Below are 22,092 nucleotides of genomic sequence, written 5' to 3'. Positions count from 1 at the left end.
AAGACAAGGTGGAATGGTTTTAAACTAAAGGAGGAGATATTTAGATTTGATGTCAGAGGAAATTTTTCAGTGAGAGAGTAGTGAAGTGCTGGAACTTGTTGCCCAGAGATGTGGATGCCTCGTGTCTGGAGGTGTTCAAAGCCAGGTTGGATGGGGCCCTGAACAACCTGATATAGTACTTGATGTAGTGGATGGCAACCCTGCTTATGGCAGGGGGTGGAATCTGATGATGCTTGAGGTCCCTTCCACCCCAATCCACTCTATGATTCTATGATTCTATAAAACAAAAAGAAATAAATGGAGAGAAAAAGAGAAAAGAAGGAAGATAGAAAGAAGGAAAAGTAGGAAATGGCCTCTGAATTTGGCAGAGGCTGAAGTAGGTGTTTGGGAGCTTAGCTACTGTGGCAGTGCTGCTCAGCATAAGTACCTATACACTGAGGATGAACAGTTTGATAACAAGGAGCATCTCCAGTAACCTAGCACTCAGTGGTAAATTTGTTGCACTCCACATTGCATTTGGGACTCTTGCCCTCGCTACCAGCATGACTTGCTGTCTGTTGCTGGTGGGCGAAAACCTTGATCCTGCGTCCCACGGAAGTCAATAGGAGCACTGCCTTTGACATCAATGAGTGCTGGATCAAACCCCAGGTGAAAAACAATAGCTCTGCTGCTAGTCAGGCCAAATTGATGAATAAATTAGTGCATGGAGTCTGGACATGTATGGGGTGAGTGTCTCTTGCAGAGGAATTTTACAGTCCAAGTATGTGTGACCAAGGCAATTTGATTAATTATTGGATAAAGCTTGAGGCGAGCACACAGTTACAGATACCAGCCAGAGAAACTGTGTTACAGAGGAATTTAAGATACCTTTGACTATAAGTCTCTTGATCTTCAGGGTATTCAAGGAAGACAAGGCAATTCTTTCTGTGTGTTTTCAACAGAAGAGAAAAAGGAGGCAGCAAATACTTATAGCTTTTTCTTTCTCTGACACCCATTCTTATGCTCTAAAATTGTACTCCCAATTATCTTTGAAGAAGCTTATAACTTTTCAGAAAAAGACCTAAATACATTCCATGTTTTCACAGAATCACAGAATCACAGAATTATAGGGGTTGGAAGGGACCTCTCCCCACCAAATCTTGAAGTTTGAACTGCAGTGATCTGTGAGGAGTTTGAAAACTGCTTTGCTGCTCCTAAACAAGGGAGAAGCTGCAAAATGTAAGATCACCATAGGATCTGGATGTCTGTAGCTGGTGTTTCTGTGTCTCCATGCACCACTGAGGTCACTAGCAAGAACTGTACCACAAAACTCTGGAAATTCTGGATTACTGAGAAAAATGCTTGCTATTTTGTCCTTCTTTGGGTCTGTTTTGTCCCTCTGAGCTACCTAGTCTCTTTTGTTTTTCTTCTAAATTCTGCTAAGTGCCTCATCCTATATTTTTGAGAATACTATCCCGTACAGATTTCTATTCAAATAACTGGGATTTTTTTTTAAATTCTTTTTTTTTTTCTTTTTTTTTTTTTCTTTTTTCAGTAAAGCAGAGATGGACTGCGCTGTTAAGAATTTCAGAAAGAAGGGCTCACCAAGACATCCTAGGAGCTCCTGCCAGCTGTGTCTCTTTAAACTCCAGGGAGCTGAAGTGGTGAGAAAGAGTTATGAAAGAGTTACCAGGACTGGGTAAGATGTTACAGCACAATGGGGCCAGCTGGTGCAGCAGGTAACCCTCTGAGATGCAAAGGTCAATCCCACCACAGCATCTGCAGAATTTGCACTATAAGCGAGGCCCCTTCCAGTGGATTGAATACTGTGAATACTCTCCTGCTCTCACACAATTTTTGGGACTTGGAAGGGAACAGCTTTTGGAATACTTGCAATACTCCTTTTTTTTTCTATTTTTTTTTTTTTTTTTCTTTAAGGAGCTGAGGGGTGAAGGTTATTTGCAGTGAGTTTCTGAAGAGGAGTCCTGTTGACAGGATTTGTGCTACCCTTCACACAACAGAAGGGGAAGAGTATGTGAGAGATGGGAGTAAATGTCTCTGCGTATGGTGCTTTGAGAGAGAGAACTCCAGCTCAGCCAGGGAAATAGTCTTTGGCTTACTAATCCACTGAGAATCCACTCTTCTCTCTCCTTTCCTTTTCATTAGTTTATGTACATCAGCTCTCATCATGTTTACCTGCGAAGTGGTTTCAGTATGACTGCTATCTTTGTAGCTTTTTCTATAAACACTTCAAGCCTTGCCGTATAGCTCAGATGGAAGCTAAATAAGCATTCAAATGAAACAAAACTCCTCAGGAGATCTTGCTGCCAGGACATAAGTTGTGCAGTCAGGAAAAAATAGCCAAAGTATGAAGCTACGGGCCATGCCTTCTGCTAACAGAGACACTGGTGTTTCCCTTGACTGTTTTGAAATGAGGCCTGAGCCAAGCATTCTCCACATGGCTTCAAGTGGGAATGCATCTTATTGCTCAAGATGCAAAAAAAAATTGAGTGATTTACTCACTTCTAAACTTACACTGCACATCTACCATTAATCATGCACAATCCACAACAATGTCACTCTCTTTGTTCACTGCAGTGAAAGTACCAATGTATCATATATTCAAATTACATTGTGTGCTTGAGGGAGCTCACAATCCCCTGCAAACTTCTGTGGTAGCATGGTTTGCAAGCTCCACACGCTACATGTGAACTATTTATTGTGTGTGTGACTGCAAGCCTAAATCCCTGCCTGGGATTATCTGAAAACTCTGGAACTTGCCAGCAAGAAAATTTACAGCTGAACAATTATATTGTTGAAACTCTGACAAATCCACCCCAGTTTATGACTTTGAAAATAGGACTAGGTGTGAGCAACTGAATAGATTATATACTGTAGCACGGCCTCCTGGGTGTTGCAATATAGAATCTGTTTACTTTGACTGACAATTTTCATTTTCTTTTCTTCCAGACATTATTGCAGCAAATGATCTCTCTGCTCAATACGGACTTGTTCCTCAAAAAATGGTTTAGGTATTTGGATAAACATCGTCTGAACAAGTTTTTTCTTATTATGATTTTTGGGAAGTAATCCAGCAATAATACAGTTGACAGGCAACATGATGAGTAAAAGCAAGTAGCCGTGCATTATATTAGTACATCAGACTACATCAACTTCCAGAACTTCTTTTCAATATAAAAAAACTAAAGGTTTAAAAACTCGGAGTCTGAGCACAAAGGAGAGCCTTTTCCCCTCTCACTATGCTGTAAGCAGAAATTTAAACCTCTCCAAATAAACAAGTGACTTCTAGCCAAGAGTGAAATAAATCTCACTCAAGCACAGAACGATGTTCTTTCTACTTAGAGCACTTACGAAGTACAAGATTTGTTGTTAAAACCAACAGTAATACGTACAGACAGAACAAGAGCAAGGATACGGACTGATCAAATCATTTTCCTTATATATTGGTACCAGAAACTGGAAATTCATTAAAATTTTCTACTTCCTTCAGAAATACCAGTTGTCGAATGCAAGAACAGGTGGAAATGACTGTTGGTTATCATGTGGTAAACTGGTATGTTAGCCTAAAGAGTCATATTTTTCATAGTTACAGAGGAGAAAAAGTAGAAAAGCAAAGTTTCTTTTCCAGAGCATTCTCTGAATGACAAATAAAACATTCTTTTTCACACTCAGGCAAAAACAAGTAGCATGTTGTATATAAAGAAGACTGAGAGTTGGGAGTTTTATTAAGTGTGCTTGAGTTGTGAAATGCAGAAATATGCAACTGTTACCTTTAATTTCGTGAACATGAGGAGGCAGATACAAGTTTTATGTATCTTAGTTCTGCCATTTGTATTTCTGAATACTGGAAATAGGTGGTCTCTCTGTTTTTCTGTAGTTTCTTTTAGCTACTGCTAATATTTATTCCTGAAAGAGAAAGTTGCTTACGTTTTTGATATACCTATTTTGTACTTTACTGTGCTTGCCCTGCTCTTGGAGTGGGCACTGTACTTTCTGAGAATATTAAGATGAAAATTCCACCTTGTTTAAGCTGGGGAGGGATAATTTCTCTGCAGTACTACTGAAGCGACTTCAAAGCTTATATTCGGAGGGCCAGTGAAGTCTCATAATAAACTGCAGATTCTCTAGTGCCTTTGTGTCTACCAGTAGTGGACTTCACTGTGCAGCAGAAGGAGTGACAGGAGTCCTGAGTGCAGGGGATGGGTACACTCTGAACACTGCAAAACCTGCTGAGATTGTTTCTGAGGAAACTTAGAAAACAACCCAGAGAAGGCTAAGGTTCACATCCTTGCTGTGCTTTTGCTCTGATAAAAAAAAAAATATGGGGGCAACAAAGACTGATTTACTCTTCACTCCTTGTCTTCCCACTGTAGTTGCCCATGTGCAGGCTCTCTCCTGCTAAGTGTCAGCTGTGTGCTCTGGTCTAAGAGGATGTAGCCACTAGGCTGAAGGAAACACTCTGTGCCAGTACCTCCTACTCTATTGCTGGTTTCCACCTCCAGGGAGGTTTCCATTCCTGTTACATTATGGCTCTGTGATCTCCCATTAGAAAGAAATCCCCAGAAATTAAATTAAGACAGAACTGGTACAATTACAGCACTTGCAAAAGCTCACATTTCTTTATCTCCCTGGATTGATGTTTATTTATGTTTCATGATGTAAATGGGACTAGAGATTTAGGCAATAGTTTACATCTTGTAAATAAAAATGTATAGGCATGTGACACTCACATCATATTTTCACCTTTGTTAGAGACCATAAAGCACTGGAAGAAGAGAAGAAGGGATAGGTCACTCAGTGATCTTTTCAGGCAATGTCTTCAACAACTCACTGCCATGTGACAATTTTCAAGGGTCATGCTTTTATAGTTGTCCCTGCTGGTGAACATTTTGTGCTAAATCTGGCTGACACTTTGCTGAGAACTGGACAGAAAAAAGGCATAAGCAGATCAGAAGTAGCTTCTTATTTTCAGCTTAAAGCTTGAGTAAACTGAAAAAAGTTTCCCCACTAAGAATCTGTTTCATCTGAAATTATTCTATTGTCTCAACAAGTACTCTGCATTTCAAGCAACTCTGCAGGAACCACAAATAATTTACTTCATAATGGAAAGAAAGAAAAGGTTAGTGGGGAAGTAAGTGAACTTGTCTCCACAAGAGAATTATCTTGTCCTTGACAGCCATTTTCTTTGCATCTTCCCCAAAATTTTCTGGATGGAACAAAGAGAGGGTGCTCAGGCAAAAACAGAGACTTGTGCACTCAGTTTTTCCTGACTTTTGTTCTCCCTAGATTCCTTACCATTCTTTCTTTTCCCAACTTCAAGCGCCATTAAGAAGGAAGATACAATTAGAGACTGTATGTTTTATCCTGCTTGTATCTCCCACAAGTTGCTGAAGTTCAGGCTTCATGAGTGAGCAGAGTCAGAGAGAGCGAGTCATCACAGTCCAGTGGTTTTGAATTTGATGTATGTAATTTATGGCAACAGCTAGCAACAGATGTAGTGTAGTGATCTGCTGAGAGTCTTTATGAATAGTGTCTTGTTCTGGAGCAAGAGGTTCTGGAGAATCTACCTAAGAGCTAGACAGTATTTAAATCTTGCCATTCACATCTGAAAGTCCGTCCTCTCTTTGACATCCCATGTCAGCTCCTTAAATCAAAACTCATGCACTCAGGAATGAAGTAAATAAATTATAAGCTTTATTGATTGTGTCTGCTGCGTGAATGTTCTTTAGAATTGACTAAGCCGTCCAAAGCATTGTCCCAACATGGATCAGGCTCTTCATAAATCCCGACATGGCTGCTCAGAGGGAACAGAAATGTTTTCTTTGGTGGATCCAAGGTTCTGTCAGGGAAGGTTTTGATCTCCACAGCTTTACAACATCCATATGGTGAGGAATAAATTAGCTGGCTCCTTCAGTGGGATATGGGATCAGTTTTTTAGATTGGACAGAAGCCCACTATGATACAGTTTTTTTCTTCTTTCTAATGAATATCAGTGAATTCCACATGATGTTTGGAACCAGAAACCCCGTTTGTCTCTCGCTTAGTCTGTTCTCTCATCCATATGACTTTGTTGACTTCAGCTAAATTACTGGTATAGAAGTGTCTCAGACTTCTCTGCCAGCTAATGGAAGTAGTGATGGTGGTCACTGATTTGAGGTTATTTTGCTGGGGGAGGGACTGTTCTTTGCTTTTGCTTGAGAGCAAGGAGCTGTGGTAAATCATAGGCATGTTTCTTGGGATGGAGATAATAAATCACTCTTCCTAGGTGAAATCTTTTATTTATGCATTGGGATTCCATTTCATCGAAGAAAGGTATGTTCTTTTGGCTTCAGCTAGGCTGCACTTAAGCAAGTGATTCAAATCAAGCTGACACTTACTAGTGAGCATGTTGAACACTTTGCTCTCAGATGGTTCACTGTGCTGCCATGCCACCATCCTCTCTTCTTCACAGATGTTTGTTCTCCTCTAGTTTCATCTGGAAGAAAAATCACTTCCTCCTCCCCATGTCAGTGGGAATTCAACTGCAAAGGATACCTTGATTTTAGGGACAGTGGGTCACTCTGACCTGCAAAAAATTGAAGGAGAGATGAAAATATCTTTTATTTATAAGTTGATGCCTATTTGCAAAAAATAACCTCAAGTCTAGAACAACAACAACAAAATATAGGAAATTCTTTACACATAGAAAGTTCTGAATGCTGTTCCTGTCTCTAGGAGTACTCTAAGTCAGTCACTAAGTCAATACCAGTCCTTTGCACTGCCTGTCACCTGGCTAGATTGATGTACCCATATATTGCACTGAAAAAACATGGTTCAGAAACATGAACCTGCAAATAAGGAAGTTTTGCTGCCAGAAAAGAAGAAAGCAGTTTTAGAATTTCACATGGCTTCTTGGTTAAATTGTATTTATTTACATCTAGAATGAGGTGCACCATCTCAATTTACCAGATAAGTAAGTGGAGTGTTATATGACATGCCAGAGTAGAAAAAAAAGAGGCTGTAGACATGAGGAGTCATAGGAACTGGTAATCTTCAGAAGATACCTCGAGCCTCTGTTCAAACTGAGTGTTCCAGTGGTACAAAGCATCTCAGCATGCAGGCTACATGTCACAGTGGAAGGCTGATCGCTCCTAGGCATATCAACCTGCATGTCTCTAGATGACCCATAAGATACCAGGGATCTTTGGATGAATGCAGTATTGTGCAGTCATTCACACTTCTGTGGCAGAGACCCATTGCACTGGCCACTTCTTACTGCTGACAACACAGCTTTCAGCTTGCTTTCAAGCTTAGAACAGTAGAAAACGGAGGCCACTGATTACAAAGCTCTGATTATTTTCTTAATTCAGCTTACTTTTTGCCTTCACGGGGCGTTTCCTACACTAAGTAGAGGATGAAGCTTGCTGTTTCTAAAATGTAAACTTGGGCATCACAGTCAAAAATAGAATGCCTGCAGAAAGGAAACAAACACTATTTGTAGCATGAATTAGTATGTGCTGGAGTTTGAAGGCTGAAGTAATATTTATATGCATAGAGGGACTATGTGAATTCCTGACCTGGAAAGGTGATCCTGCCATTTAACCATTTATGCATTGCTAATAAACAGTGGAAGAAAAAACTTAAACTAACAAAAATATAATCCAGTTTCTTTTCATTAAACATTATATGAGGCTCTCTCTGAAAGTAATGCCTCCTATTCATTTCCATGGAAACTACAACGACTACAAAAGGCACAATAACATTATTTGGTAGAACAAATTCTCAGCTACAAAACACTGTTTTTCAACATACTCACCACCATTAGCTGATTCATGCAGATGAGCTGATAGGGACACCTTTTATTTTGTGTTATAACACTTGTGTGTGGCAGTCTGGGACGTGTCTTGTCCTTCATGTTGCTGTTTCTATTGCAGAAACACACCACCCAGACCTTGCTGTGCTCAATTCCACTGTTGGGTCTCCATTCTCTTTCAGCAAGCACTGATAAATGTCGGTGCAATTCTTTCTGCATGGAGAAATTCAGTACCACGCCATTGCTTCATATATACTTCCATGTCAGACTCCATTTTGACAGACTGCCCCTCTGCTGCCACCTGTCACAAGGCAACAACATGGAATGGAATAATGTTGGGAAAGTCCAACCTTTACTGCCAACATCTGCTTCTGATGTTGTGGGCCAACATGATGGAACAGAAGGCATTATTATTGGAATGACCCTCAAAATAATCATAAAAAGAAAACAAAGGCAAGGATAATGTTTCTTCCTTTCCTTTCACTTTTTACTGTGCTGTAATATATCCAGTGTTTGCTGAATATGCCAAATATTTTAAGACATTAATACATCTACAAAATATGTATAAAAAAGTAACTACCAAACCTTTCCAAACAAGCAGTCCCTTATCCTCTACTGTGGAAGACAGCGAGGCTTTGTTGAAAGAGAGACAGAACAAGTTTCCCAGTCCATAGTTCACAGGAGAAGGTGTCTGGCCACAAACACTTTACCCAGGAAAGTCACAGGTAAACTAGTCAACTGTACTCACAGTGATATGAGTACAGTGTGGGAATCTTATTAAGCAAGAGGAAGCTGGGCAGTATGGATTACACGATCAGCTCCAAATTGATCTGAAGACCTGCTAGAAATAGAGGAAAATCATTTCTCATGGACTTCAGTAATCTAGTTCTGTATCTAGTTTTAGGGAAAATGGGGCATGGAAATAACTTTAGGAAAGGCTGACAATGATCAATTCCATGGGCTAATATGAGCCAGAATATCCTCTCAAATGCTAAAACAGTCTGCGTCAAAAAAAATGAAAGGATCTTGGGGCTGCTTCAGTCTTGGTAAGAAACTGTATTTCTACATACATAGAGGATGTTTCTATATCATTTACCACCACTTTCCAAATTCTCTAACAACACATACGCTGATTTACTAGTGGCTCTTTGTTCTTAACATCCTTGTCATTTTCAGACAGACAACATTCAGCTGAAATCAGTGGAGACACGGCAATGGAATGGGTTGTTCCCAAAGCAGTAGAAAGTATTGCAAATAGGAGCACATCAGCTAGAATACAAAATGTGTGTTGTGTTATGATTACACTACTGAGGCTAATTCCTCTAAATCACTACATTTGTGGTTTTGTTCATGCTTTGCTATTAATAGCAATGTCTGTCTATATGATTGTATTGATAGCAGCATTATTTGAGAAGGAATTTTTTACTATCAAATATAAATATAGCAAGTGTTCATTTTTTAATTACATATAGCATTCAGAAAAGTGACACATTATTAAGAAAGGTCATTGATCACTCCCAGGATATGGCAGTAAAATATATAGTATGGACTAAAATTAAAATTTGTTTTAGAGCAGTGCAATGTGAAGTAGTGCAAAACAAAACCAAACCAAAAATAAAAATGGTGCCTTAATTAACAAAATAGATGAATAGATAAAGGATGAAAATTATAATCTTATATCTGATGATGGTGTGACTAGATTCAGAAACAGAGTTGCAAACAGTCCTTATTCTTTGTAAGATTGGAACATGATGGTAGACCAGTAGACATTTCTAAGGTTTTCATGACTTGATGAAAAAAGGTATCGGCGAGGTTATGGGTCAACAAAATGTTGTAGATGCCAGATCCGATAAAAAAATTTTTGGACTTTAGTTGATTTTGTTGTTTTGGCAACACTCGATTAACTCTGAGATTGTGCCAAAGAAGTTAAAATCGATTCCTCCCACCTTGCTGTTTTACTCATTCAGATCAGTAACATACGTCTGCTTTGAGGTCCTGATTCTGCACCCTCTGTTTCAAAAGGAGGTTTTGTCCTATTAGCAGCATGTGTGACCACTACCAAGAATTTGATGAGCTGAAGAAACTTTTCTGGTGAGATCACAGTCAGGCATATATGATCTCAAAATGTTTCATGTCTTCCTAAATAGATATGCTGGTTCTGAATTACTTTTAACATTCCAAATATCTTCACAGCATATAAAGGTGGGAAAAACTTAAAAAGCCATTTGCAAACTAACAAACATTAAATGAAAACAGAAAAGCATTCCCTTGAATTTCCTTCTCTACTTTCACTTTTATTGTATTCAGTACTTCCAATGACTTTTTTTTTTTTTTAATATATTGTATACTACAGTTTAAATAGTGTGTTTACTTTCCATTCTCGATCTGCAGCAGCTCCTTGCAGCAGCTACAGCCATTTTTTTACATAGGCAATGAGTATTCAGAAGTGTACCTTTTCTTGTTTAACACAACCATGCAGCTGGAAGCAAGGAATTAAAACAGTTCTGTGTGATCAGCATGTTGTCTGCAAAATGTGTGGATAACTCCTGCCAGCTTGCATAAAAATATCTGCTTTTTGAAGAGCAGCAGAAGGCCAAGGCAGGGCCTCAAAGTAGTCTACAGTGCAAGAACAAAAGTAAAATCTTAAAATTAGGACTGGGGAAGGAAAATTGTTAGCTTCTTCTTCTAAAGAAAAGGGATATTTCAGAGCAGCTGTGAAGCAAGACAGCTTAGAAAGAAAATATCTTTTTACTTGTTGGAAGTTTATTAGTGCTATATTGACAGCCTTCTGTTTAACAATTGCTGTTATTTGTTCAGGTTGGTTTTCTTTCCTCTTCCCGGGTAGGAATTTTGAAAAGATTCTCCTCATCTCCCCAGATCATGCTGGGTATTTGGGCATCTCAGAGAGACCTTCTGGCTGGGGAGCCAGCCACGGCCCTCGGACCAAGAAAGCACACAGGCTGATTGGGGTGCCAGGGTCTGACACAGATTGACTCCATGACTCCGTGACACAGATTGACAGATGAGACATGCATGACTCCATGTCCACATGGAAGATGGGGGAGCCCGTGGGGCCTGGCAAGCAGCAGCACTGAGGGATGTATTCAAGACCTGCTGGAGAAAAAACGGCAGTTTGTATTGTTAGTATAACCTTTAGAGGGGCTGTGTGGGGCGGCAGAATTCTTATTTCCACTCTGTAAAACACAAGATTAAGAGCATAATGAGCTCTATTAAAGCATCAGACAGCACATGGATAATTAGAAGATCCATCTTTATTAGGCAAGCAAAAACAAATGCATGTTATAAACCCTAATGCTCTAGAGCAAAAAATCACTTGCTAATTAAGGAGGTGGGATGGAGGGCAGGAGCAAGCATCACTGGAGGTCAGGTTACCCTGGGTTAGCCTGCTAAATGGCTGTTGCACCTTCCTCTTAAGCAGAAGCACTCCATGAGGTTTGTATAGGACAGCGGATTTTTCACCACTGTGATCAACATTTACACCTTAAGTACCTGCACTGAAACAATCTAAGGGCTACTGCAGTTGATTTACTGAATCCTGGTCTTACATGTCAAGAAAACCCTCTCCTCTCTTTAATGTGCGTTCTTTCACCGTTCCCTCCTCTCTCACATTCTTCATCAGAGATGACTTATTCCTGGAAATCACTGAAGTATTTCTGTGAAGACTCGTTGATTAGGTTGTGTGAAGTAATCATTGTTTTTTGACGCATTCATGGAAGGACAGTATTTCTGCATTTTCCTCAAAGCCTACTGTGCTGTGCACTCATAAAAGTGTTTCTTTGAGAATGTTTAAATGAAAATCTATTTCCATATATGAAAAAAACCGAACAGTAGAGTCAGTGGATTCATCTGCTGTTCTAAATTTCCTCACACTTGACTTGAAGGTGTTTGTTATAATTTAGAATTGAACACAAGAAGAAGTCAATGAATATTCAGGTGTGATGGAGGAATTTCTTAAAAAATACCAGCACACACCTGACTTGGTCTTGCAGTTCAGCCTTTCTGACATCTTGGGAAAGCTAGCAGAGGAGGTCAGTAGCTGTACATTGGCTTTGAAGAATTTCCTGCTAGTTTTAGATCAGTAATTTATAGAAGAGTACAAGAGGCTGCAGGAGCTGGACGTCTGACTTTTCTTTCATATGAGCTTTTGCTGTATCAGCTCATCCAAAAAAACAAACATTAGTGAGTTGAGGAAGAAATAATAAAGAAGAGCTCCCATACAAGGAGGGAGGTGAACTTTGCCCAAGGTGAAGTGTTGCATCCTGTTGGTCTTGGACCCAGAAATGGAGACCCTCAAGTGTGGCAGGCCTACTTGGGGTGCTATCATGACATGCTGGTAAGCAATCAGCATAGTCATTTTGTTCCAGATGTCCAGATGTCTTCACTGCTGACTTTCCTATCCCTCTCCACTTTGATGGCACCATTCACAGAGCCTTTGTTTCATCAGTAGAGAGGGGATTAGTCGCCTGCAGAACTGACTGCTATCTTCTCAGCTTTTTGTCAGCAGCTGACATCAGACTTAGAAAAGATCTTCTGTCCAGTTTTGAAGAGGTCATCCTCTCCTTTCAGAAGGTCTTGACAAGCAGAAGTGTTCATTGCCTTTCTTAAGTCAAGGCTACACCTGTCTTCCACAGATGAAAATCCTTCCTAGGGCCATTTTGAAAGCTGCAACCCATTCATTTCATAAACGCACACCTTATTCTGACCCAATAAAACATCACATCATTTCTATCCCCCTGGAAGAGTCTTTAGAAAATAAAGTAACAGCAATCCAAGGCAAGAGAGAACTTGTACCTACATGCTAGCCCTCTTTAATGGGATCAGATATAATTAGGTGCAATTTTTTCAAAAGTTACAAAGGGATTTCTCATATTTGAAGGATCCAACTGGGATGCCTCAGAGGCCATTCACATTAAGTGTCAGTTAGCTGCAACTTGGAGCAGGCTACTCACTGAGATATAGGAACTACATAGTTATAGTAGTTATAGTGTATGTTCCTGTATAGGAACTATAAAGTTATGCAAAGACTTAAGCCTTAATGGCATCTGAGAAATCAACTATAATCTTTTTGTACCAAACTGTGTTGCAGAAACAAGTAAACAAAGAGAAGGGGCAATTTCAGGCGACAAATGTGGGCTCTGGTCTGTCCTTTCATAATTTTAAAAATACATATATTTTTAAAGAAAGCCTGTTGTGTCCACCTCTGTGTTCCTCTTGTAGTAGGGAAAATAACTTTTTACACAGGTAGATAGTGATGGGACAAAGGGGAATGTTTTCAAACTAAAGGAGGGGAGATTTAGATGAGATATCAGGAGAAAATTTTTCACTTAGAGCACTTCACTTAGAGCATTAGGCACTAATGTTGCCCAGAGAATCTGTGGATGCCCTGTCCCTGGAGGTGCTCAAGTCCAGATTGGATGGGGCCCTGGGCACCCTAATCTAGTGCCTGATTTAGTGGCTGGCAACCCTGCCTGCATCAGTCTGATTGGAATTAGATGATCTTTGAAGTCCCTTTCAACCCAAGCCATTCTATGATTCTATGACATGAACCAAGCACTTACCTTGCAAGTGGCAAGGTGATTTTTTTTTTTTTCTTATTATTTGCAAACTTTTTGCCACTTTCTACATGGGAAAGAGTGTCCAGAAATTTTCCTTAACCTTGTCGTACCACAGCTAATATCCTTCAGACAATAGCTGATCTGAGTACATCATGGAGATAACATGGTTCCAGCCAAAGAGTTGCTTCCAAAGTTAGATGCTATGGGTGTTAAGGAAATTTTGTTTCTATTTGTTTCTATAGCCAGTTTTACATGCAAAAAAAAGATATGCTGTGAAATTAAGGCTGAGGGAGAATGAAAATTCACAAACTATTCCCTTGCAGGAATTGTAAACTCTACAGAAAGGTAGATAAAAGGAAGCAAGACTGATGCTTAATGCATGACGGACAGAAGACTTGGCTTTCATCAGCAGCTTTGACTTGCAGCCATCACAGACGTTTCTGAAGAGATCTTTCGTGGTGTTGGAACGGGCAAGGCACACTGCAAATCTGTAGGGTTAGATACTAGCCCAGTATTTCTATTCAGCAAGATAATGGAGATAACAGAATTTTAAGTAAAGCTCTTTCCTCATAATTTATGTGGTTTTGTAGGAAAAAAAAGCCCTATCCTCCTCAATTTTTGCAGGCAGGACCATAGGATATTGCAACGCTACATATATTTCTAATGTTTACATATAATGTGAGCTGAGAACAGGCTCCAGTTCTCCAGAGGATTTTACAGCTTGATGACATCTTCATTGTTGTTATTACTCATTACAAACAGATTTCTGGGAGTGAGGTCACTCAATGGCAAACCCATGACAAATGCTTCCCAAAACGCATGTCTGGAGAAACCCCATGGATGCAACAAGTTTCTGTAAACAAGAAAGAAACAGAAGAAAATGGCGTTGTTGGGGATTGCAAAACCTGGAACTTTTTCCTTCCCCTGTTTTCTGCTGCATGTCTCACATCTAAAATTATCAAACATCTTTTAAAAACAGCAAATTATTTATCCAGAATTTAACCTCATGTTAAAAACAAACAAACAAACAAAAGAAAACATGATCACATGCAATAATTCCAGTTTTTCCTTTCTTTAGAACTTGAAAAAGAAAATAAAAATTAATGGATGCACCAACCTGAAAAGAACCCATGAGTACTGACTGTGGACAGCAGCACTTGTACCTCTGTTCTGTATTTAGAAGCAGTGGTTTCCAGACAAGCCTTCAGCTCACACAGGTAAAGCACCTTGGTAGAAACAGCTTTGTGCTGGTGTGCCCCCTATTGACATCAAGTTATTTCCTCGAGTTATACTGCCTAAAGGTGTTTCCAATTGGAGTTTCCTTGTGGTATTTGCAGTCTATATTTCTAAAAGCTGAAAGGTCTGACCCAGACCTCCCCAGACATTAAGAATATTTAATTGTTCATTTCTGCTAATGAGGTGCAGAGTTTACATGGTTTTGAATTTTTGTTCTGTTTTCAGGAAAATTTGACAACCTCTTTTCTATTAATAGACACTTCAGATTCTTTTTTTCTAAATAATCTATAAAAGTGTAAATAAAGAAGGTTTTTGTGTCAAACTTTGCAATGCCTCTTTCAGCTTTTACTCCTGATATTGACTCCTGTCCAGCAACAGCTATGTTACACAAAGCTCAGCTTTCTCGATTACAATAACACTTTAATTTCACAAGTACATAGCTGTTTTTGATTACAACAAAATGTGGCATTTTCATCAGCTAAATTGTTATTTGAATGGGGGCAGATAGCCAAATTTGCTTTTCTCGTAAGGTTTTGAGTATTTTTTTTTCCTTTCTTTATTTTGCTAGAGCCTCATATTTTCCTTGGTTTTGTTAAGATGTTTTTATTTTTTTCCCTTTCTTTCTCTCTCTTTCCCCTCCTTCCTTCCTCCCTTCCTTACTTTATTCTATCTTCTTTCTCTCTCCTCTTTTTTATTCTTTTTTGCTTTTTTGCTTTTTATTTCCGAGGGGTTGTGCCACTCAATCTGGAGAAGAGAAGGCTCCAGGGAGATTTTATGGTGGCCTTCCAGTTGAAAGAGGACCTACGAGAAAGCTGGAAATTGACTCTTTTATCAGGGAGGGTAGTAGTAGGACAAGGAATAATGACTGTAAACTAAGTCAGTCATGCTGAAAATAAGGCCTCCTATTCATTTCCATGGAAAATACAACAGCTGCAAAGAACACAGTAACACTATTTGATAAATTCTCAGCTACAAAACATTATTTGTTAACATCGTCACCACAATTAGCTATACATTTTCACCAGTGAGGAGTCTTGAGCTGCACACACAAAAATCTGCACCAGCAGAGATTACCCAGTTTCACAGATGCTAAGATGGTATAGTTGCTAGGAAATTGTTGCTCACATAGTCCATCTTTCATCATCCCAAATAGATGGAAGTCATAAGGCTACCAGTGGATGTGGTAGGACAGTCCAGCCAAGACTGGCAACGTATTCTCATAATTTTTTTCACGGGGTGGTGAGGTACTGGAACAAGTTGTCCAGGGTAGCTCTATTATAATAGCATGCCCTATTCCGTAAGTGTTAGAAGCCAATCTGAATGGATCTTTGACCAATCTGATCTAGGTGATGTTCCTGATCGTGGCAAGGGAGTTGGAATCAGATGATCTTTGAGGTCTCTTCCAACTCAAGTCATTTTGTGATTCCATGGCCTTATGATTCTTTATTTTTTCATTTTTTCATTTTCCTTTGGATGTTGAGTAGGAAAACTCTTGAAAGAAATACCCCTTTTCCATGAACCAGAAAAAAATTAAATTAAGATATCAAAACAAAGTGTAATATGCAACAGACCATATTTATATTTTGTCCATTATACATTGATATTTGATACAGATTCTTTTTATTTTTTCTTACTTTGTTTATTGGTGAAATAGTTATAAATTAAGACACAGAATCATCTGTAAACTTCAAGCTTAAATCTCTCATCTGAAACATCAGGTCTCCCTGGAGGTGTTGTTTGGGGCCCTTTGCTGGCTTGAGAAGAGAAAATTCATTGTTTTGCACTTGAATCACAAACTGAGAGTTAACTCTAAACTCCTAGGAACACAAGACCAGAGACAGGTTTTTCCAATATAAGTATTTAGCTCAATTTGTTTCTAACTCCATTTGTAGTTGCTTTACAGCAATTTCTCAGCAGCTACCTTTTATTTTCTTGATACATCTAGCACCACAATCTCTTATTACCTTACACAGATATAATAGGAACTATTTTGTGGTTTATAGGACACAGAATTTAGACCATATTTGAGAATGAGAGCATATATCCTGCCCTCCACCATTCCACTCTCCCTTCACCCCACCAAAAAAAAACCCAAAAAAACCTAACCACAACAAAAAAACAATCGACAAACACAAACTTGAAATTCCAAACAAAAAACCAAGGCCAAACCAAAACAAGAGCAGCTTGGGAACACTGACCAAATACTACTGTACCTTCAATGAGAGAACGCCTAGAGAGAACTTATTTAATAGAAACACTTAGTAAAGGAAGAATCAGTTAATATCTGGTAAAACAAAGAGAAAGAAAATAGCTTCAGAATACCTACAGTAGAGAGCTTTATGGGCTTGCTCTGTTTAGCTATGAACTATTTTGCTTCTTTTCACAGAGATGTTTTTTGGTCAGTGTCAGTTGTAACTTGCCTCTTTGCTCTCGTTTTCATGACCAGTAGGTTTCATTCACCATTTTTTCTTTCTTTTGCCTATTCAAATAACATTTCCCAATTTCCATTTCTTTCCCAAACAAATTTGAATCCCATACTTACAGAGATTCTATTGGCCATATTATGTTTTCTTCCAGACAACTGGTGGAACAGCATGCTGGGGATAATTGCTTTCCTTCTTCTGCGTCTCTCTCAGTGCTCCCCCTATCACTGCAGAATGTTCTTCTGTCATTTATGTGCTAGAGATGAAACTAGATCTGAATATTTTTCCATGTCTGCTTTGACTTTTTTTTTAACACACAACATAATACAGTAGCAATACTGTACCAAATATGTACTTTAATAAGCTTGTGACTGGAGTTTGTGTTGGAAAACTGCTTTACAGTGGTTGGTAATTTTTTTTTTTCTCAGATGTAAGCTATTTTCTTAGTGACTGGAAGTCAAACATATGTTCTACATCACGGGCCATGTTCACCCTACCCAGTTTCAGGCACTTGACTTGAAGTATCTAATTTAGAGGCTTCCTCACCACAGGAACATTATTGTAGAGATGGAAGATAGCTGGTCTCCTTTCAGATTTGAATTGTACTTGAATATGTCCAATTCATTTAATCAGTTATTATCATGTCTTTCTGAATTCTCTGACTTCCCTGAAAGTGAGATGGTTGATAACGGAATAGATCCCAGAATGGCCATCAGGACCTTCCACTGACTGAGAGAGGAAACAGGAACAATGAAGAGAATGAAAATGGAGGAGAAAGTCTATCTCTGACATCCTATTGTATTCTAGCCAATCTTAAAAGAGTTTGCTAGAAGAAAATAATCTGAGTAAGACTCATGTGAGCCCAAGCAGGATGTATGTTTGACGTTTAAATAATTTTGCCATTACGGAGAACCTGCAGTTTACACCAAACCCTGTGTCAGCAAGGTAAAAACTCACATTCATTTTTTTATATCCTTGAAAATATGCCTGGAATGTCGCTTGGTAACGAGCTCATCCAATGACAATTGTAACAGACTTTTGTGCCTACAGGATTTTTCTGTTGAAAGCGCTAGAATATTAGGACTGTGCTGAAAATAGGGCAGTCCAAATAAAGAAATAAATATGCGTAGTCTACCTGTTGGTACTCTCTCAAAAAAAACCAAAACAAAACAACAAGAACAACAAAAAACAGACAAAAAACCCATAAAAAAATAACAACCAAAAAAACCCCCAGTTCTTGGTTTCCAGGCCTACTTTGCAAAGTGCATCTTGTGTATGACAAACTCTAAAAATATTTTATGCCAAGAAAATTGGAAAAGCAAATGCTAAATATTGTATGTGTATAAGCAATCCTCAGGTATTCCTTGTGTTTTAATATTAATTCAATCATCATAGCTGTGGTGTCTGACCCACCATGATGTTCAGCTATACTCCATTTAAAATGAATGCTTTCTAGTACAAGCCTGAAAGCATGTAGGCCACTTGCTGTTAAGGGAGAGTTGTTTTCTCATGGTTTTCACTTTTCATGTTAAACCTCTCATACAGCATTGCTCTGTGCCATTAATAGTTGCCAAGTTATACCACAGGGAAGGCTGTATTTCAGTGCTGGGTAAAATGATCCCTTTACACAAAAATCTTAAGGAAAGATCTCTTGAGGGAAAAGGAGACATATCAGTTGCTTGGACAATGTAGTCTTCAGTAGAGGTTGAATTGTTGGGGTGCTATACAGTGATGCTTATGAAGTAATAGCATGTTACCCACTGAAAGGTCTCAATCTTACGAGGTGCTGAATGGTCTATCGTTGGTGAATAAGAAATATGGATTTTTTGCAAGTGTCTCTTAAATGCTTGACATATTCCATGAGAGCTCTGAATGCATGTTTCTCAGTAGAGTTTGTTAATCCTTGGCTAATATTTGGGTATAGGTTTCAGCTGTGCCAGCACTAATGGAGTGTTAGGGTATGTGTATGTGTTTGTATGTTGGGGGGGACTGGGGGGTGTGCTGGGTAACAGTTTCCTGACCTAATTTCAGCAAAATGTTCCATCAGTGAAGTCTTTTGGGTGAGGTGACTGCAGAATTGAGAAAAGTTTCCATCCACTGCACTGCTGAGCTTTTGTAGAGAGCCAAGAAAAAGCTGAAAATTGGGAATACTCACAAGCCTGAAATGCATGGGAATCCATATGATCTTCACTAGCTTGAAATTTACATTTTAGCACCCTTAAGTTAGTAAAAATTAAGGTACTGCATGACCAGGAGAAATGAATTGAACTTAAGATTGTCATTACTAGGTAACCAACTCAAAATGTGTGAGAAATGAAGTCATTAGTGACTTCCTCTCTCTAGACATTGGTTGAACGTGAAATACTTAAATATTTTTTTTTTCCCCTTTTATGAAAAGAACCAATGAGAAAATGTTTTATGGATCATGGATCTGCATGGCAGAAATCCTTGTTGCCTTTAAGGAAGTTCATGGTGTTTCTAGTCCATGATGTTGGATGGATGACATCACATGAAACTGTCCCTATTTGAGACCACTTTTAATCCACCACTGTCGGAGACAGGAGCCTGGCATTTTCTGACCACTTTTCTAAGGCATTCAAAATCTCAAAGCAAATCCTAACTGGAGGATCTGAATGTCTGGTCTTGAACCTAGAAGTAGAAGCTGTTTTAAATTTATTTGAAAATAAATCAAGATTCAAACTTAACAGATAAGCCTAGATTCACTGTTGACCTTGAAACAAACCAGACCTGTTTCCAAATTTTACTGTCAGCAGACTTCTGTCCATCTGTCTTAAGAGCCATGGTTATCAGTCCTTTACACCAGGCAGAAAATCTCTCACTTGGGCTAGACTAACGCATTCTGCCTTGCCACCACTTTAAAAGGTGCTTCAAGTGTTACTTTTCAGCCAGGGTGGCATCTGACAAAAAACTTACATCAAGGGAAGTCAATTGTGATGCAGAGGACACTGAGGCCATTCTCATCTCAGCAGCTACCAGGAACACTGTCCAGTTGTTTAGAGTGTTTAAGTGCCTACTAAAATTCTCAATAAGAAGCAAACCAGATAGAAAAGGTGTGAAATGTCTCTGCTCTAACATTGAAAGTTTCACTGTTGGCCTTGTGATCAGCTTAGGCCTGTTTGAAACCATCTGTTTAAGGTCCAGGACCGAATGCAAGACTTTTACAGTAAGATATTCTTCATAACCAGTCTTTTTATGTATTGAAGAGTAGAAGTTAAATGATCTCTAGTGTAGATCAGTGATTTATGTCCTCCATGGTAAAATACATGTCTGTGCCTATAACCATCTCTTGGTTATATGTCTTTTACCCATGTTTTTACCCAACTTTTGACCCATGTTGTCAATTAGGACAGAAGTTTCTGTTTTAGGGAAAAACTAGAAAACAGCTGTTTTAAAACAAAGAAAGAAAAAAAGGAGACTTTCGTTCTTTTATGTGATTTGCATACTGCCTGATGCAGGAATACCTGGAGCATGCATATTGTCAGCATATATAAGCTTGGAACACATATCTGTATTTTCCTTCCCTCTATTTAAGCAGGAATGGCTTATAGAACTTTGCCCCGAAATCTATCTGCACTCACTGTTTCTCTTGTATTTATGAATTCTGCACTGATTTGCCTCACCATGAATTTAGGTAGCAATGTTCTCTCTGCTACCTCCTGCAACAGAAACATTAGGCAAGGACTACCCTTTTCTCATGATGGTGGTAGGCCATGTCTGCATTCAAACTGCAGCAAATTACAGTCCTTTATATGCCACAGAAAAAAAGATTACCCACAAATGTCTAAATCTTGAGTAAGAAATTCTGTGTTGTATAAAACCTCATACATTAGTCAGCATTTTTTCTCCAGTTAATACCTAAACAATCCAAACAAACACCTGGAGGCAGAGCACCTCCTTCCCTATACACCTTCAGTTGTGACAGATGCTGTACAAATACGTAATAGTACAAATCCTTTTCTGCAAGATGACATAGTAAGTGACAAGAGGAAGGACAGAAAGTAGGAATTAATTTTGTAACAACTGCACATAAAGGGAACTGGGTAACCATCATTAAGTGTCTTACCTACCGTTGCTGTCACCAAGCATATCTGAGTTTTACTACTATCCATATAGAACAGCACATTTTATTAGCATTTTTGCCTTTTCTTTGCCCAAGTCATTCATAATAATTTTGCATAAATGCTTATGCATCACTGCCACGTTTAGAAGAACTAATTAGAAATCATGTCCTGCTGGCTTCCAGAGAATAGATGCAGAATAGAAAAAATCTCTGTCACAGTGAGTTTGCAATCAAGCCACCTCTAAGCCACAGGAATAGCAATATTTTATGGTACTATCTAGAGTTCATTCTTGTGCCATTCAGAGTTCATTGAAAACCTCAATTTTTATTCCAGTCAAAGATCCATGGAAAGACAGCTTTATTCACTAAAATCACAAATCAATGCAGCAAGATTTGCATAAGGACAAGTATATAAATCCTGCTTTGCAGTATATTTTTCCTTCTCTTGCACTGCAAATTTTTAAAGAGTCTTGTGTCAGGAAGAGGCAATAGTCTGACAGCACTAGAAAATGAACTCCTTTGTCCTTGTCCTGGAGGACAAGCATAGCCCACACAGGAGCAGTGTGGTCAGCTTTCTCGACTGTGCCCACTCATCTGGCAGCAAGCATTTCAGGAAGAGAGAAGACAACTGGGCTTATATGTTCATTCAGTCATTGGTTCTCTTTCCAGGAGTGCAGTGTTGCCAACTCAGGGTTGAAATACTTGGATACAGCCCTTCTCCTACCACTCTCCCATCCTTTTTTGAAATAAAAAGTTGGGATATGTGTACTTGCAGCCCAAAAAATAGCATTATTCTTGGTTGCATCAAAAGAAGCATGACCAGCAATATGAGGTAGGTCACTGTCCCCCTCCATCCTTTGGGACCCCATCTGGAGTACCGACTCTAGGTCTGGGGTGCCCAGCCAAGGTCATGGAGCTGTTGCAGATCTGAGCTTGTTCAGCCTAGAAAGGAGAAGACCTTGGGGAGACTTCATTGTGACCCTC

At 39.1% G+C, this 22,092-nt stretch overlaps 1 long non-coding RNA gene across 4 annotated transcripts in view; it reads left to right on the top strand.

The window, feature by feature from the left end:
• The window catches only part of LOC128089565 (uncharacterized), a 36,490-nt gene extending 18,387 nt beyond the window's left edge, over positions 1 to 18,103 (top strand). For 2 of the 4 annotated variants that reach the window (XR_008210552.1, XR_008210550.1), the window contains one exon: positions 1,535 to 14,879. This is a non-coding gene — a long non-coding RNA (uncharacterized LOC128089565). Of the gene's footprint in view, positions 1 to 1,534; positions 14,880 to 17,455 lie in introns of those variants that run through there. The other 2 variants (XR_008210553.1, XR_008210551.1) reach the window with 2 other exon arrangements.
• The last annotated feature ends 3,989 nt before the right edge of the window (positions 18,104 to 22,092 follow it).

This window comes from Tympanuchus pallidicinctus, unplaced genomic scaffold (assembly GCF_026119805.1).
Source record: "Tympanuchus pallidicinctus isolate F22 unplaced genomic scaffold, pur_lepc_1.0 scaffold4, whole genome shotgun sequence".
Classification (NCBI taxonomy): domain Eukaryota; kingdom Metazoa; phylum Chordata; class Aves; order Galliformes; family Phasianidae; genus Tympanuchus; species Tympanuchus pallidicinctus.
This window is presented reverse-complemented; position numbering and strand designations above follow the sequence as displayed.